The sequence below is a fragment of the Lampris incognitus genome, chromosome 2, assembly GCF_029633865.1.
Source record: "Lampris incognitus isolate fLamInc1 chromosome 2, fLamInc1.hap2, whole genome shotgun sequence".
Classification (NCBI taxonomy): Eukaryota; Metazoa; Chordata; class Actinopteri; order Lampriformes; family Lampridae; genus Lampris; species Lampris incognitus.
This window is the reverse complement of record NC_079212.1, coordinates 44,755,522-44,770,649: the sequence shown is the minus strand read 5'-3', so window position 1 is coordinate 44,770,649 and position 15,128 is coordinate 44,755,522. Positions and strand designations below refer to the sequence as shown.

General features: G+C 46.3%; 1 long non-coding RNA gene across 1 annotated transcript; it reads left to right on the top strand.

Moving 5' to 3' along the window:
- Window positions 1-8,017: 8,017 nt before the first annotated feature.
- LOC130106578 (uncharacterized) lies at window positions 8,018-12,796 on the top strand. Its single transcript, XR_008809741.1, has 4 exons — window positions 8,018-8,113; window positions 9,162-9,213; window positions 11,778-11,809; window positions 12,531-12,796. It is a non-coding gene; the product is annotated as an uncharacterized LOC130106578 (long non-coding RNA).
- The last annotated feature ends 2,332 nt before the right edge of the window (window positions 12,797-15,128 follow it).

Sequence of the window (15,128 nt, the reverse complement as noted above, 5' to 3'; positions counted from 1 at the left end):
ACAAGAACTACAAGAACACATATAGCCAAACTAACACATATATCCAAACTAAACAAACAAAAAAAAAATCACTGTCCAGGAGAACGATCGCCAGCCAAGATGACTGCCGGAACTGCCAGTCTGCATGGGCTAGCAGTTAGCTTAGCCTGCCCCGCTTCCACATCCTGTCAGACTGCCTTTGGCGTTTCCTCTTTGGGCACAGCTCCAGGCAGGGGCCATGGTCCCTGGGCCCACCGGATGCGGCAGACCAGAATCCCCCAAGTGATCTAATGCTAGCTCTCCCAGCCAGACACCTTCAACACACCTCCTCGCACTCCACACGACGACACTAAAAACACGGTCAAGGCTAGGCGAGGCCTCCGCCAGGCCGCCCTCGGTGTTATCAGAACTGCTGGTCTGCATGGGCTAGCAGTTAGCTTAGCCCGCCCCACTTCCGTGTCTTGTCAAACTGCCCTCAGTGTTACCTCTTCAGGCAAAGCTCCAGGCAGGGCTGTGGTCCCTGGCCCACATGACCAAGCTCTCCCAGCCATCAAATGAAGACACAAACTTAGTCACAGACGTGGACAAAGACACACATACATTAGACTGAACAGGAGACACTATGCATCCACAGGACACTCAAAAGGAGGGGAAAATCCTCACCTGCAAAGTGAACTGAGTGCAGGGTAAAGTTGGGGAGTCGGTGAGAGGTATTCAGAGGTTGTCTTTGGAGTGGGGTATTTGGTGGACAAAGATCTACACTCTGCAATACCTTCCAAAGGGCAGTGTCTTGATAAGGAGGTGAAAAGCGCACGCACACCTTTCTCATCAATGACTTTAATGATGTAACGTATCCTGTATCAGAATTGGTTCTGAACACAACTGGAATGGAAACATAAATGTGCTATGTCATCATCAACACACAAGGATGTGCTGAAAAAGATAACCCCATTTTTAGGAGTGTAAAAAAAAAAGGAAGGCATTTAAAGGTACAATCCGCAGTTGATGCCCCACTTTTCCACCCCATTTTATTTGTATAGCCCATTATCACAAATTACAAATTTGCCTCAGGGGGCTTTACAGCAACACAACATCCCGTCCGACAGGATGTTGTGTTGCTGACCATGACGATAACATGATGATAACATGACCCTTGCATTGGATAAGGAACAATTCCCTAAAATAACCCTTGAACAGGGAGAAAAACTAGGAAGAAACCTCGCGGAGAGCAACAGAGGAGGGATCTGTCACATAGCTGTGGCATCATCGTATATCATCGTATCAATATAAGGAAGATTGTTGTCTGACATGACTAGATGTTTTATACAGTATCCATCTTTACCTTGTTATCTACTAAATAGAAGTTCTCTGGTTGAGGGAATGGCTAAAAGATGTTTACTTTCAAATGAAGCAGGGAAAATTATATAATGTTCAGTAAAATTACACTTAACAAAAATGTACATCCCATAAAACTTCTCAAAAGTGCGAAAATGAATGTCATCAATAAAATCAAGAATGCTGACCCTTGGCTGTGGGGTTCTTTGGCCGGTGCGGTGGCCCAGTGGTTAGTGCTGTCACCTCACAGCAAGAAGGTCCTGGGTTCGAACCTCGGGGTTGTCCAACCTTGGGGGCCATCCCAGGTCGTCCTCTGTGTGGAGTTTGCATGTTCTCCGCGTGTCTGCAATGGATTTTCTCCGGGTGCTCCGGTTTCCCCCACCATCAAAAGAAACATGCATGTTAGGGTTAGTACTCCTCTCTCTGCCCCTGAGCAAGGCAATGGGAAAAGAACTGGAGTTGTTCGCCGGGCGCAGCATGAAGGCGGCAGCCCACTGCTCCTAGCTACACAGATCACAGCTGGGATGGGTTCATTTGCAGTAACCGAATTTCCCCAAGAGGATTAATATTTCCGCTTCCGGTGTGGGAAGATGGCAGCGCAAATTTACGTTTGTGGCGGCCTCACCCAGTACCGTCCATGCAGTGTCTTTGTCCACGTCTGCGCCCTTGTCTTCGTTTGATGGCTGGGAGAGCTTGCGCTGGATCGGCTGGGAGAGCCTGGTCTGCCGCGTCCTGTGGGCCCAGGGACCACGGCCCTGCCTGGAGCTGTCCCAGAAGAAGTAACACCGAGGACGGTCTGACAGGACGCAAAAGCAGGGCAGGCTAAGCTAACAGTCATCCTGGCTGACGTTCCTTCTCCAGGACTGTGATTTTTTTTTAAAGTTTAGATATATGTGTTAGTTTGGATATATGTGTTAATTTGGATATATGTGTTAGTTTAGATATATGTGTTAGTTTGGATATATGTGTTAGTTTAGATATATGTGTTAGTTTGGATATATGTGTTAGTTTAGATATATGTGTTAGTTTGGATATATGTGTTCTTGTAGTTCTTGTAGTTCTTGGATATGTGTTTTTGTCTTTGTGTTGCACTGCTGTGAGCTGGGGGGAAATAATGTTTTATTTCATTTCATGTGCGCAAGTGCATCAAATGAAATGACAAATAAAGTGTTTCTGATTCTGATTTCTGATTCTGAATAAAGGAAACTTAAAAAATACAAATTTCAAATCATTACAGGATAATTACATCAAATACCTGTCCAGGGTGTCTCCCTGCCTGCCGCCCAGTGACTGCTGGGATAGGCTTCAGCATACCCCCCGACCCTGAGAGCAGGATAAGCGGTTTGGATAATGGATGGATGGACATGAAGCAAATAAAAACAGTAAATCCTGAGGTGTGGTAAAATATCAATATTAAGATACACACACACTCAAAAATTGTCTTAGATGTACACGCATATGCTCATGCACACATACATATTCACACAATCACACACACACACACACACACACACACCCACACACACACACACAAAGACGGACAGGAAGACACACACTCATACAAAGTCACATGTTCAGGCACGTTAACACTAGCAAAAGCACATGTGCATACTGTGGTTGGATTGCAAGTCACTGGAAAAACCCCAAAAATACAGCCGGTGACTTTTTTAATCCTGAAGACAAGGAAAGGTGTGACAAGAATCTGGACTGACTGCAGGTACCGGTAAGATATAAAACCCAGCTCTACCTACTGGAGGATAAACAAATGAGACAAGCGCGCCGAGTGCATCTGCAGCAACTTGGTTTTCAAAACACATCGGATGTCACTTCAGTAGCTGAGGAATTTCCTTTTCACGACAGCTGTGAGAGCATTATCTTATGAAGGCACTAATGTCAGTAATGGTGTGTGTTGGAATGAACCACTGACAGCAACATCCTGTGGACACGAAAGAGAAGCAAATCTATTGATATTCTGTTAATACACCAGGATTGACTCATACAGGTGAAATAAGAGGTGATAAAGTACAGTGGTGCAGAGAATATATCAGAGATGCTGAAATAGATGTTAGCAGCTTACTTACATACATGCTGAGGTAGCTGGACACGACAGAGAGTACCAGTATACGTACAATGTACAGTACATTATTTGACAAGTGTTAAGTATTCATTTGAACAACAGCCCACAGAAATAAACTTTTTATATGTGGTTGTTTTGGGGTACAGTGCTTTGTAGCGCCAACCAGAGGGGAGGAGTTGGAACAGGTTGTGACCAGGGTGTGATGGTTCTGCAGTGATGTTGCCTGTCCATTTCCTGAGTCTGGAGGTGTATAAGTCCTGAATGGAGGGCAGGCAGGCACCAGTGATTTTCTCTGCAGACCTAACTGTCCGTTGTAGTCTGTCTCTGTCCTGTTTGGTGGCTGATCCAAACCAGACAGTGATGGATGTGCAGAGGACAGACTGGATTATTGCAGTGTAGAACTGAATCAGCAGTTCTTGAAGCAGGTTTAACTTCTTGAGCTGGTGGAGAAAGTACATCCTCTGCTGGGCCTTTTTGATGATTGTGTCTATGTTGGATGCCCACCTTAGGTCGTGGGAGATTGTGGAACCCAGAAATCTGTAGGTTTTCACCATAGACACCTCGCTATGGAGTATGGTGAAAGGGGGCAGTGCTGGGGGGGCTCCACCTGAAGTCCACTGTTATCTCCACTGTTTTGAGTACATTCAGCTCCACGTTGTTATGGCTGGAACAAAACGCCAGCTAATCAACCTCCCATCTCTATGTAGACTCATCACCGTCCCGGATAAGGCCAATGATGGTTGTGTCATCCGCAAACTTCAGGAGTTTAACAGATGGGTCTCCTGAGGTGCAGGGAGGGAGAAGAGTCAAGGGGAGAGCATACATCCCTGGAGGGTGCCAGTGCTAATTGTCCGGGTGCTGGATGTGATTTTCCCCAGTCTCACCAGCTGCCTCCTGTCTGTCAGGAAGTTTTTAACCCAAAGGCAGACAGGGGCTGGTAGAGTGAGCTGGGTGAGTTTGGAGTGGAGGACATCTGGGACGATGGTGTTGAACGCTGAGCTGAAGTCCCCAAACAGAACCCTTGTGTATGTCCCTTGGGACTTGAGGTGTTGGAAGATGTAGTGCAATTCCATGTTGACTGCATCCTCCACTGACCTGTTTGCTCAGTAGGCAAACTGCAGGGGGTCGAGCAGGCGGCCTGCGGTTTCCGTCAGGTGGGCCAACACCAGTCTCTCGAAGGATTTCATGACCACGGACATTAAGGCACAGGCCTGTAGTCATTTAATCCTGTGATACGGGGATTCTTGGGGACCGGGATGATAGTGGAGCTCTTGAAGCAGGAGATGACTTCACACAGTTCCAGTGATCTGTTGAAGATCAGTGTGAAAATGGGGGCCAGCTGGTCAGCAGAGACTTTTAAGACAGGAGAGTGACACGCCATCCGGGCCCGGCGCCTTCCTGCTCTCTTGTCTCTCAAAGAGCAGATGCATGTCCTCAACACAGATCCTGAGTGTGGGTGGGGGTTTCATGGGGAGGGGAGAGTGGCTTGCAGGGAGTGCAGTTGGTTGTGTGTTGTGGCCGGAGAGAGTGAGAGGTGTGAAAGTTTGCTTTTCAAACCTGCAGTAAAACCCATTTAGCTCGTCAGCCAGTTAATGGTTCCCTGCAGTGTGTGGGGGGATGGTCTCCTGTAGTTGGTAATGTCTTTCAAACCACTCCAGATTGATGCTGGGTCGTTGGCAGAGGATAAGAACATACTGCTGGGGCATCCGGGTGATGTGGCAGTCTATTCTGTTGCCTACCAATACAGGGATTACCAGTCCGAATCCCCGTCTTACCTCCCCAGCTTGGTCGGGTGTCCCTACAGACACAATTGGCCGTGTATGCGGGTGGGAAGCCGGATGTGGGTATGTGCCCTGCTTGCTGCACTAGCGCCAACTCTGGTCAGTCGGGGGGCATGTTCGGGGGGAGGCGGAACTGGGGGGAATAACATGATCCTCCATGCGCTACGTCCCCCTGGCAAAATTCCTCACTGTCAGGTGAGAAGTGGCTGGCAACTCCACATGTATCAGAGGAGGCATGTGGTAGTCTGTAGCCCTCCCCGGATCGGCAGAGGGGGTGGAACAGCGACCGAGATGGCTCGGAAGAGTGGGGTAATTGGCGGGATATAATTGGGGAGAAAGGGGGAACCCCCACCCCCCCACCCAAAAAGAGTTGCAGCCTATATAAGCAACATGTTTGCTTGTTCAGTTAGGACCCATCCTAATTTTTTTGAGAGGTTTGCCAACAAAATGTAAGAACTCTGCCCATGACCGCTTCCAAGCACAATAATGGGGAAGCCCTTTTGACCCTGACCCGAGCCCATGACCTTTCACATCTGGCTTTGTTGAACCCACTCATATATATCATCAGCATGTACTTAAGTACTGAGGCACTGACTCACACACAAAAATACGTATAAATGATGTATACATTGGGGGTGTCTGGGCAGCATAGTGGTCTATCCCGTTGCCTACCAAGACGGGGATCGGCGGTTCAAATCCCCATGTTACCTCTGGCTTGGGCGGGCCTCCCTACAGACACACATGTCGTGTCTGCGGATGGGAAGCCAGATGTGGGTTTGTGTCCTGGTCGCTCCGCTGGTCGCTCGAGGCATCTGTTCAGGGTGGAACAGGAACTGGGGGGGAATAGCGTGATCCTCCCACGTGCTACGTCCCCCCCCCGGTGAAACTCCCTGCTGTCAAGTGAAAAGAAGCGGCTGGCGACTCCACATGTATCAGAGGTAGCATGTGGTAGTCTGCAGCCCTCCCCGGATTGAAAGACGGGGTGGAGCAGCGACCAGGACGGCTCGGAAGAGTGGGGTAATTGGCCGGATGCAATTGGGGGGGGGGGGAATCCAAAAAAACAAAAAATGATACACTATACATCAACACAGGTGCATACATGCAAACATGCTCACACATGAACAGCATGGGTGGATTACCGAACGGGCCTATGGGAGCCCAGGGGCCTAAGGGCTCAGGGGGCCTCTAAGCCAGAGCCTCTGCGTGAAGTCACTGCATTAACTTTGCATTTCTTTTCGCATCATCATTCACGTCAATAACAGGAAGGAAACCGCAGGTGCATGTATGCCTTAGCTGTTGGCATTAATTGTGTGTTTGCGCTGTAAATCCTGTCGCGGAATTTAGTTGTGCTGTTGGCTGCAAATCAGCGTACCTACTCTGCCGGGGGGGGGGCCTTTTACGCATCTGTGCCCAGGGGCCCAGGGTCTCATAATCCGTCTATGCTGAACACAGATGTGCTTTTGACATAAGATATACATTCGGATACACAAGCAGACATGCACCTAAGGACACACGCACATACGAAAGTACACACACAAACACGCCTGCACTCAGACGCACACAAAGCAGTCTTAGGCACTGCCACCGCCTTCCCTACAGGCAGCAGAATGAAGCCAGTCTGATCAGGAGGGAATTTAGGCCAGATGTCAGAGAACTCATCTGTTCTGGAAAGGGATGCGAGTGTGTGTGTGCATGTGTGTGTGTGTGAGTGAGTGTGTGAATATCAGGAGATAAGTTAGACTCTCACGGTCTTAAGTATTTATGATATTTTGTTTTCATCTGGATTGTAGCAGATTAGCATAAAAAATTTGCTAAAGCATCTGGAATATTTTGGTTTTTTTCTGTGCTTGGCAAATATTTCAGACAGAGGACACAAATCACACCTAAAGATCCCATACTGGGGGCACCCGGGTAGTGTAGCAGTCTATTCCGTTGCCTACCAACACGGGTATCGACCAAGCCGTGTTGCCTCCGGCTTGGTCGGGCGTCCCTAAAGACACAACTGGCCATATCTGCGGGTGGGAAGCCGGATGTGGGTATGTGTCCTGGTCGCGTTATTATGAAACCCACTGCTTTTCTGGGCAAGACACGCCCTGTGTAGCATCAAGGCGCTAGGATTCCACGAAGACCCACTCCCTACTCTGCCTCTGATTAGCTAACCTCACACCTAACTCCGCCCTAACCCTAACCTTAACCAACCCAACCAACGGAGGCAACGAGTACTGGCCAATCAGAGGCAGAGTGCCCAGAAAAGCAGTGGGATCCATAATAACGCGTCCTGGTCACTGCACTAGCGCCTCCTCTGGTCAGTTCGGGCGCCTGTTCGAGGGGGAGGGGGAACTGGGAGGGGAAGAGCTTGATCCTCCCACGTGCTACGTCCCCCTGGTGAAACTCCTCACTGTCAGGTGACAAGAAGTGGCTGACGACTCCACATGTATGGGAGGAGGCATGTGGTAGTCTGCAGCCCTCCTCGGATCGGCAGAGGGGGTGAAGCAGCGACCGGGACAGCTCAGAAGAGTGGGGTAATTGGCTGAGTACAATTGGGGAAAGAAAATAAATAAACAAACAAACAAACAAATAAATAAAGATCCCATACTAGTTATGGCAATATTGATTATAATATCTATAACTGGTGGTTATATAGATTAAAAACAGTAAGAAAACCAATAGTCTAGGCATTAAAACTATGAAAATGCTGCCCGTGTGTGTGTGTGTGTGTGTGTGCGTGGGGGGGGGTGCCAATTCTTTGACTGGATCTATGTGGCAAAGAATGCTGGAGTTCAAGTTCTACGTGACGTTAAATGACACTTAAAGACAAACATGAGCCATTAAATGGCAGTGGAGAGACGGAGACCGCTTAAAGAGAAAGAAACGATCTGAGGACTAGCTTTTTCTTATCATCCGTGGCTTTATTTGGAAAATATGGCACAACATCAGACTGGTAAGACAATGTCCCACACATGAGAGCTGGATGGTCGTTATTTATTACTAGAGTACAACAACAAGCAGGGTGTGGTTTACATGTTTTGTCATCTAAGACACTTAACATGACACACTGTTGGCTACAGAATCACTATTTAGCACACAATGACACCTGTTGGTGATACTCATTAAGCTATGACACTTAATATGACGTACACTGTTGGCTACAGGATCACTATTTAGCACACGATGACACCTGTTGGTGATACTCATTAATCTAAGACACTTAACATGGCACGCTGTTGGCTACAGGATCACTATTTAGCACACGATGATGCCTGTTGGTGATACTGATTAATCTAAGACACTTAACATGGTACACTGTTGGCTACAGGATCACTATTTAGCACACGATGATTCCTGTTGGTGATATTCATTAATCTAAGACACTTAACATGGCATACACTGTTGGCTACAGGATCACTATTTAGCATACGATGATGCCTGTTGGTGATACTGATTAATCTAAGACACTTAACATGGTACACTGTTGGCTACAGGATCACTATTTAGCACACGATGATGCCTGTTGGTGATACTCATTAATCTAAGACACTTAACACGGCATACACTGTTGGCTACAGGATCACTATTTAGTACACGATGATGCCTGTTGGTGATACTCATTAATCTATGACACTTAACATGACATACACTGTTGGCTACAGGATCACTATTTAGCACACAATGATGCCTGTTGGTGATACTCATTAATCTAAGACACTTAACATGACGTACACTGTTGGCTACAGGATCACTATTTGTTGGTGATACTCATTAATCTGCTTACTCGTGACTCTTGTAAGTCACTTTGCAAAAGAGCTTCTGTTAAATGATGAAATGTAAATGTTGGCCTAAATGTAAAACGTATTGGTGGATATGAAATTGAGGAGCATGAAGCACCTTCAAGTTATTATTTTTCTTTTGCATTTTTATCTCTTAGTAAAACCTCCTGTTCATCTGACTATGGAATGACTGCTTTATTGTCTTTGCTTTGTTCCTCCCAGAAGAACTGGATCCTGACTTAACTGCTGGTGCAATGCAGCCCAGGAACAAAAGGTGAGCTGAAGAACACACTTGGTATTATAAAGGCCAATACGCTACCAGTCCCTTCTTGACTTTTTTTGCTTTTGATTTTGAGACACTATGTTGATCCCGGTGGGGAAATTACGCTCTGCATTTAACTCATCCTAGCTATGTAGCTAGGGGCAGTGGGCAGCCGCTGTGCAGCACCCGGGGACCAACTCCACTTCTTCTTTCCATGCCTTGGTCAGGGGCACAGACAGGAGTATAAACCCTAACATGCATGTCTTTTTGCTGGTGGGAGAAACTGGAGCACCGGAGAAAACTCACCACAAACACGGGGAGAACATGCAAACTCCACACAGAGGCCGACCTGGGATGACCCCCAAGGTTGGACAATCCTGGGGTTCGAACCAAGGACCTTCTTGCTGTGAGGCGACAACGCTAAACACTGTGCCACCGTGCCACCCAATAATACCATACATTGATAATACCACTATCTCTTAACTGTGGCGATTTAAGATGCGGCGGCAGTATGGAAAGACAGCAATGTCTTCTTGCTCCATCCCCCCCCCCCGCCGCCGATCCGGGGAGGGCTGCAGATTACCACATGTCTCCTCCGATACCTGGAGTCGCCAGCCACTTCTTTTCGCCCAACAGTGAGGAGTTTCACCAGGTGGACGTAGCGCGTCGGAGGATCACGCTATTCCCACCCATTTCCCCCTCCCACCCGAACAGGCGCCCCAACCTACCAGAGGATGTGCCAGTGCAGCGACCAGGACACATACCCACATCTAGCTTCCAACCCGCAGATACGGCCAATAGTATCCGTAGGGATGCCCGACCAAGCCAGCGTTAACACGGGGATTCAAACCAGCATTCCCCATGGTGGTAGGCAACGGACTAGACCGCTATGCTACCCGGACACCCCTGGGTGATAACTTTTAACTTGCCCTTTTGATCTCACTTCTGAAAATGTGGTTTACATCAGTGGTTCTAAATCCAAATCTAAATCAGGGAACACTAATACTGCTGGTTTGCCAGGTTAGTTCATTATAGTCATCTGTTGTTCCAGTTATTCCAACCTCTTATCAGAGAGGTTTTAGACCTGGGACATAGCTGGCAGAACAGAAATCCAGCAGTTCTCATGTCACCTGAGGACCAGACTGAGGACAAGCTAATTATCTGGTTTCGATATTGGGTTGAATAGGACTTACTGAAACATGTCTGACACTCGTGCTTCCTGGACCCATAAGAAGCGGTTGTAAAGCTACGTCTAGTGGTGCACCTATGTCCAAAATCTCCACAATGAAGCCAGTAAGTAAAACAATATCAGCGCTATGAACTATGAAAATAAGACCCAGGCTGTAAAAAAATGGAATAATCCTTTAAAATAGTGATCACAAAGCAGCATCCCTATATACATTGGTCAGGCTCGGGTCATTGCTCCCAATCATGTCTCAGGGTTCTTCATTATGTCTCAGTATAAACTATGGAGTCCATAGGTGAAACCTTCTGCAACAAAGCCACCATCTCCAAGAGAGAAGAATGTTCTGTCGCATTGGTTTAAGCAAGTTTCCTCTCGAAGTCTAGGCGAGAAAGATCCCACCTGTCACATAGAAGTAAGCCCAACTTCAGTATGTGGTTGGTGTCTCTCAATCTCCTGCATGAGCTCTGGCTCTTTTTACTCTTTTTGTTTTTTGTAACTTTCCAACTCTGTCAGTATTTCCCCTCAACCCTTTCCCCAGATTAGGCCCAAACAGCCCATTTACAAACAGAACATAGTCAACAGTCATCATCACTGTCATGACTGTTGACGATTTCAGTTGGTATGAGGAAATCGGACAAAATGCATCATCCATCCATCCATCATCCAAACCGCTTATCCTGCTCTCAGGGTCGCGGGGATGCTGGAGCCCATCCCAGCAGTCATTGGGCGGCAGGCGGGGAGACACCCTGGACAGGCCGCTAGGCCATCACAGGGCTGACACACACACACACACACACACACACACACACACACACACACACACACCCAGGACAATTTAGTATGGTCGATTCACCTGATGATTACAATTATTACAATAAGGGAGCGGCACAGTGGCACAGTGGTTAGCGCGGGCGCCTCACAGCAATAAGGTCCTGGGTTCAAACCCCGGGGTAGCCCAACCTTGGGGGTCGTCCTGGGTCATCCTCTGTGTGGAGTTTGCATGTTCTCCCCGTGTCTGCGTGGGTTTCCTCCGGGGGCTCCGGTTTCCTCCCACAGTCCAAAGACATGTAGGTCAGGTGAATCGGTTGAATTCTGTATTATTTATTTGTGAATGAGGGCAGCTTTTTATGTTATCAAGTGATTGCTGAAGTCTTGCTGAAGCCCGAATTTACAACAAGGATGCTGCTACAGGCACACTTGCTTCTTTTCTTGTTGGTTTGTTGCAGTGCTGGGAAACGTGACCATTCAGTCGACACATCTCTTCTCTTTGTTACTGTATGAATAAAAGATCTGCTACTACTTTCAGCTGCTCCCGTGCATCAATACATCAAAGTGCATCAACACTATATAAATTCATGTGTGATGCAATATGTTTTTTTTTCTTGCACAGTAGGACTTCACTGCTTTCACGTTTATCCTCTGGTAAGTTCGTACTTTGTAAAGAATGATCATACAGTACAATGGTACAAGTCTTCAAAATCAGCTGACTAAATATCTACTACTACTACTACTTTCGGCTGCTCCCATTAGGGGGCGCCACAGCGGATCATCCGTTTCCATCTCTTCCTGTCCTCTGCCTCTTCCTCTGTTACACCAGCCACCTGCATGTCCTCCCTCACCACATCCATAAACCTCCTCTTTGGCCTTCCTCTTCTCCTCTTCTCTGGCAGCTCCATATTCAGCATCCTTCTCCCAATATAACCAGCATCTCTCCTCCACACATGTCCAAACCATCTCAATCGTGCCTCTCTTGCTTTGTCTCCAGACCGTCCAACCTGAGCTGTCCCTCTAATATACTCGTTCCTAATCCTGTCCTTCTTCCTCACTCCCAGTGAAAACCTTAGCATCTTCAACTCTGCCACCTCCAGCTCCGCCTCCTGTCTTTTCATCAGTGCCACTGTCTCCAAACCATATAACATAGCTGCTCTCACTACCATCTTGTAAACCTTCCCTTTAACTCTTGCTGGTACCCTTCCGTCGCAAATCACTCCTGATACTCTTCTTCACCACTCCACCCTGCCTGCACTCTCTTCTTCACCTCTCTCCTGCACACTCCATTATTTTGTACAGTTGAATTATATTAAGTTGACTAAATATAATTCCTGAATTTGAACTAATCAGATTTTTTTTAATCTATTTTCAGGTTTGGCCTCCGGTATTCCCGCCATTTGCATCAGACTGGCGTCAGGTGCAGCAGGAGGGTTGCTGGTTGGAGCGATGGCAATTGTTTTTTCTCCAGTCCCTTGAAGTTCTGGCAGAGAACAGGGTGCTGATGGATTACTTTGAAGGTTTTCTGTCACTAAAAGACAAAGACCATGTTATGGAGATTTTAATTTCCACAGTTTTAGAGGAGTTTTTCGTCATGTCCTTGATCTTGTCCTCAGTTGTGAGCATTTTTGCTGGATTGGCTACAAATGACAGAGTGATTAAAAAAGACGGTGAGGCTGCAGCAGCCAAGGCCCTCGGACTGGCTGGGCTTCTTCAGGGTTTTACTTTGGAGACCATTTTAACAGCAAGGTCATATTCCAAAGGAATAGAGTTGATTTTTATTTCACTCGTGGTCATGTATGTGGATGTTTGTATAACTGCTTGCTGCTTTAAATCAAATAAAAGATGCAAATTAGTTTTCATGGCTTGGGTTTCAGCACCACTGGCCTCAACTATGACATGGCTTAGCAGCTGTTATACAAGGAGCAGATTGATACTTATGATTAACTTAATTTCCGCCATGGTGTCAGTGTGTTTCTTTGAAGAAATAATGGGTTATTTGCATTTCATCATTGTACCTGTGTCATTCATGTTGATAGTAGCTGATGTATACACCATTGCAGGGGAGCCAATTGTTCACTTCCAGCAACCAGCCTCAACAAACACGAGCAGCACTGTACAACAGGACATGTTCATTGGGGCTTTTACTTGTCACCACTATGTGATGGCTACTGGGATGGTTTTATACATAGCTTTGGAAAAAGGTGAGGCGGGTCATTTCTGGGCTACCTTTGCAGGCTCTGGAACCACAGCTTTAGGGACGATCAAGTTGGCTTTACTGGGTCCAGGGCCATCTCTAGCAGCTCTGATGGGGGTGGCGGGGGCAGCGGGGGTCTCTCTTTCCGCAGCAGGGGCAGTAGCAGACAGATACGGATGGGGAGGGAGGCTCGGTGCAACGCTTGGCGCGGCACTTGGAGCCTTTCTAACCTCCTGTGCTCACGGCGGGATATCAGGGGTGTTCATTGGACTAACCGCTGCCACGATTCCTGGAGCACGTTATGTGGAGACGCTGTTTGGATTACTGGAAACCCTTCCACAGAGGCACTGGTTTAAATTGTGTTTATTTGTAGCTATACCTGTATCATTAATAACATGGATATATTTCACTCACATCACATTTTTTCTGACTATGCTTCAAATCTGGTGTATTTCTATGATAGCCGCGCCCTTTTATATGTGCATTCTTTTTTGCTGTATGCAAATGCTAGACGCCATGGGTAAAGCTGAGGTAAAATCTGAGATGAAACTGGTATGACCTCCTAATCCATCATGAATTTGAGTTTGAGTAATAGATGTGCAATTGTAAATAATGAACTTAGAATCAAACGCATGTGCAGAAAATTCTTCATTTGTTTTAATGTGCTTGTAGTACCATGTGGCAAATGCGGGGGGGCAGCCATTATTTAACCTGTCTCAAACTAATCAAACTGACTCGAGACAAATGCGACCGCACCCCACCACGCCACATACCAGATTGGCAGATTTTATTGTGTCAAGATGTTCAGGATGTCTATTCACATAGAGATAAGCTAGATAAATAGGATTTTATTTGCTGAAAGATTTTGGCAATGGTAATCTCTTGTACTGTATGTGGTTATACTCAGGTGCCAAGGTGAAGTCTGGAGAACAAACGTGTTATTCAGTTAAAGGATCGACTAGTTTTGTTGAATTATTGAAGCTAAGTATAAATATGAAACAGGACCAGACCCATTAAAGGTTTTTACCACTATACATTTGCATTAAGAAAAATGAGCATGTCGTATAGCCATCCATCCTATTTTCCACATTTCCATTGTAATTTCTTATTTTACTCATTTATTCAGCTCTTGTATGTACACTAATTTTGGAATTCTTATTGTTGTGACATTAAATGTGATCGATGCAAGCAACTCCTGATATCTGCAAATTGATTTTGCCAACAAAATTGATTTTGCTTAAAAAGTTTACAAATTTGTGTATTAATTTCAGTTCATACATTTTGAAAGCAACAGGCTTCCTGAATGGAATTTGAAATAACTGTGACATGTTAAATAACTGAAATAACTGACAGTTACTTTCCGCGGGCTGTCATTCAAGTGAACACTTAACACTGTCAATAAATCCAACCACTTTGTACTCACTGTACTGTAGATTGTACATATACTGGTATGCTCTGTCGTGTCCATCTACCTCGGGCATGTATGTGTGTAACCTGCTAACATCTATTTCAGCATCTCTGATATATTATCTGCACCACTGCACTTTATCACCTCTTATTTTGCCTGTATAAGTCAATCCTTGTGTATATATCTGGATTGTTGTGCTGTAGTGCTGTTATTCTATGTTGAGTACACTGAGAGAGCCACGAAACCAGAGTCAAATTCCATGTACTATCCTACATGGCTAAAAGACATGATTCTGACCTTGTTGTCCCTGTTTTTATACCACCTAGAACAGACTGAATCAGTCTGCTGGCCAATCTATGAAGCTACAC